Source organism: Leptonychotes weddellii, chromosome 13 (genome assembly GCF_054177405.1).
Source record: "Leptonychotes weddellii isolate Sample4059 chromosome 13, ASM5417740v2, whole genome shotgun sequence".
NCBI lineage: Eukaryota > Metazoa > Chordata > Mammalia > Carnivora > Phocidae > Leptonychotes > Leptonychotes weddellii.
In genome coordinates this window covers 2,074,875-2,079,168 of record NC_138381.1, presented here as the reverse complement: position 1 = coordinate 2,079,168, position 4,294 = coordinate 2,074,875, and positions in this window count along the sequence as shown.

Sequence of the window (4,294 nt, the reverse complement as noted above, 5' to 3'; positions counted from 1 at the left end):
TTTCTCAATTTCTTTCATAAGTGTTCTATAGTTCTCAGAGTACAGATCCTTTCCCTCTTTGGTTAGGTTTATTCCTAGGTATCTTTTGGGTTTTGGTGCAGTTGTAAATGGGATAGACTTCTGAATTTCTCTTTCATCTGTCTCTTTGTTAGTGTATAGAAATGCAACTGATTTCTGTGCATTGATTTTATATCCTGCCACAATGCTGGATTCCTGTATGAGTTCTAGCAATTTTGGGGTGGAATCTTTCCCATTTTCCACATAGAGTATCATGTTATTTATGAAGAATGAGAGTTTGATTTCTTCTTTGCTGATTGGATGCTGTTTACTTCTTTTTGTTGTCTCATTGCTGAGGCTAGGACTTCCAGTATTATGTTGAACAACAGTGGTGAGACTGGGCCTCCCTGTCATGTTCTTGACCTTACGGGAAAAGTTCTCAGTTTTTCCCCACTGAGAGTGATATTTGCTGTGGGTTCTTCATAGATGGCTTTTATGATATTGAGATGTATGTTCCTTCTATCCCTACACTGTGACAAGTTTTAATCAAGCAAGGATGGTGTACTTTGTCAAATGCTTTTTCTGCATCTATTGAGAGGATTGTATGATTCTTATCTTTCTTTTATTAATGTAGTACATCACATTGATTGATTTGTGGATGTTGAACCACCCCTGCAGCCCAGGAATAAATCCCACTTGGTCACGGTGAATAATCCTTTTAATGTACTGTTGGATCCTATTGGCTAGTATCTTGGTGAACATTTTGGCATCCGTGTTCATCAGGGATATTGGCCTGTAATTCTCCTTTTTGGTGGGGTCTTTGTCTGGTTTTGGGATCAAGGTAATGCTGGCCTCATAGAAAGAATTTGGAAATTTTCCTTCCATTTCTATTTTTTGAAACAGCTTCAGAAGAATAGCTAAAGAAGTATTCTTCTTTAAAAGTTTGGTAGAATTCCCATGGGAAGTCACCTGGCCCTGGACTCTCGTTTGTTGGGAGATTTTTGATTACTGCTTCAATTTCCTTGCTGGTTATGGGTCTGTTCAGATTTTCTATTTCTTCGTGGTTCAGTCTTGGTAGTTTATACATCTCTAAGAATGCATCCATTTCTTCCATATTGCCTCATTTGTTGGCATATAGTTGCTCAAAATATGTTCTTATAATTGTTTTGACTGGTGTTTTTAGAATTTCCAATTGTTGAGATTTTTCCCTTGGTGGTTGTGTTATAAAATTTTAGACTTGTGCATGTGGCTAGAGAAACAGCCTATACAATCTCTTTTTTTGGAATTTGCTGAGATTTTCTGTGTGGCCTGATAGATGGTTTCTGGGAAGTCAGGTCCATCACTGTCTGTACATGTATTCAATCTGACAGTAAACATAAACTGGGGCTGGTGAATGGTTTACGGACAGGGTCAGGCAATAAATTGTGCCAACCAGGCAGCTCTGCTGTTGCCGCGTGAAGGCAACCACCCAGCATGGAGAGGTCAGTGTGCCTCTGCTCTCCGCTCACACCAACAGCAGGCGGGCCTGTGGGCTGAGGTAGCTGACACCTAGTGAAAATCCTCATTTCAGGTTGTCTGCTTGATGGAGGGATGGGTTCTAGTGTTTTCCTGCTATTGAAAGTCTTTTTGTTTTCTTTAGTCAGAGAGAGAAAAGAGAGAGAATGTAATTCATGATTCATATCCTTAGCTATGTCCTAACTTGGACACGGTCTATTTCATCAATAAAATGATGAACTTTTAACAAACTGATTAATAATTAATTAATGTTCTGTGGACACTGTGGAAGTGCATTTTGTGGAATTTGTGTGTGTGTGTGTGTTCTGATTGCTTTTGCTGATAATATGTGTGTTCCATGATTAATATTTCTATCATTTTTTCATATTTGGATGGTATCTTTCTACTTGAAATAGTTATTTGCTTAAGTAAAGTGTGAAGAAGAGTGGATAATGAGCTGGTGAGTAGGCAGCTTCCCTTGGCATGTTTTAAAGGCTTTACCATGTTTCCCATTTGTTTTGCTGTTTGTTCGTGTGTGTGTGTATGTGTGTGTGAATTTTGGCAGAGTGGCACATCTTCTTTGGTTTTGGGTACCTCCCCACTTGGATGGGTGTTTGTCAGCAGAGTCATGGATCAGCCCCACATTCCCTGTTGAGGGCTAGGCCTGCATCCTGAATATCGGCTGTTCCTGGTTCATGGCAGAGGGACACTCTCTTGTCCATGATTACACCTCTTTGCCTGGACTCTTAGCAGCTCTTGAGGCCCCCTGCTCCAGAGCTGCTGGGGGATCCACCAAGTGCCTGGCTGCAATGGCCCAGTCCTAGCCCACCCACTCCTTTCCAGGTTTTTTCCCAGGACAGCCCAGAAGACCACCACCTGCACATCCCCACCTCAGACACCCATAGAACAAACAGTCCATGTTGTGACTCAGAGCTTCTGCTTCACCCTGGAAATTCTAGTCAGGTCTGCAAAAAGGAAACTTCCATCTCGACCCCTCCTCTCTGGGATATTAATTTCACCTGTCATCTGGATGCTTGCTTCTCAAGTGGATTCTGTGGGCCTTAAACCCTAACACACTTAAAAAAAAGAGCTCTATGTTCAAGAAATTTTGAAAAGAGTGCTGATTATATTTCCTACTTAACAAATTAGAATATCCATAACCCTGAACAATCTTGTCTTAAGAACCTCATCTCAGCTGGAGTAATTTGGCATTTTTCAACCACATTTGCAGGAACTTTTTTTCTTATGTAATGTTTATTAATTTTTTTTTTGAGAATTATGTCCTCAGGAAATTTTCTTGTCAAATGTGGCTCTAGAATGCTGACCTTTAGAAAGTAGACTTTCAGCTGACATTTGCAAGCTCTGAGAAATTCTAGGGAAACACTAATTTAAGGATATCACTCATTTCTAAATAAAGAAGCTCTAACAATTGCTAATCATGACACTCCTGGATTCTAAGCAGTAATTTTTCTGTGTCTAAGCTCACATCTACCAGTGATTTATATTTTGCTTGGGTCCAGGCTATATACCATGTGCATAGATCTATAGCAATCCAATTTCCTTAAATTTCATTATATACCCATATGTCAGCTTCTCAACAAGGTGAGAGTGGAAAGAATTTTGAATTTAGGGTCAGAAATGTGGGTTATGACTTGGCTCTGACACTGGGATCACTGAGCCTTCAGAGGCTCCATTTCTCATTTGTTCAAGAGGAAGTGAACAATGTGTATCTCATCTTTAAAGAGGGTTGTGAATCTCAAGCAGACCCTGAATGGTAGTGATTCAGCTTATTGGTTATTCCAGGTTTTTGAAGGCAAGCAGTGCGTTGGCAGACACAACTCACAGAATTATTGATGAAGCACATCAGTGGAAAGTCTGCCTGACCTGGGCCACTGAACCTGGGAGCTCTCCGTTGGAGGAGACAACACTCTGGTGTGTAGAGACCCCACCCCTCCTAAGAAACTTCCCAGTGAAGTTTGAAGGGTGGATATCTTCCACTCCAACAGCAGCTGTTGTGTTTTTCTTGGATTCCTCAGGGAAAAATGCAAATGTGTTCTTTCCATGTGACTCCTTCACATCAGATTTCTGGAGCTTAGTTTGTTGCCGAGACAGTGATCACTTTACTAAACCAGGGTCAACTTAGTTACCAGTTATCTGATGAGTGAGAGATTTCGAGGCTATGAGATGTGAATATTAGCCTGTTGATTCATCAAATACTTGAGGAAACTCTCATATCGAGGTACATTCCTTCCCATTTCCTCTCTGAGGAAGAATAAAGTAATCTAAGTGAATCCAAACAAACTGGAGCAATGGACGGTGGGGCATTCTGCCTCCATTGGACATGTTAGGCCCAGACGGCACTGTGACCCCGCCATCCTGTGCAGCAGCAGACCGACACAGACATATCCCGAGGGGGCTGGGTGCACACCCCTGCTACATTCCACTCAGTGTGGACACACGCGCCCACAGGATCCTCCCCGTGGGGCAAACCCTGCATATCTTCTGCAGTCACTGGATCTCTAGAAAGTAGTATTGTTATGGGAAAAGCTTCAAACTGTTGCTTCTACAATAGAAATAAGCTTTGGTATTTTATCTTACAGACTTATCTTACTATTAAAAACAAAACAAAAATGGTGCTCTATCACAATTTTAACAAGAGCTGACAGCTGGCAAGTAATTTTTACAGTATCTCATATTCAGATTCACAGCTAGGACTCTCAAGAGAATAGCAGAATCCAGTTCCCTCCAGGTGGGATTTCAAATTCATGATGGGACAGAGAGAATGTCTCCTTTTGTAATTATC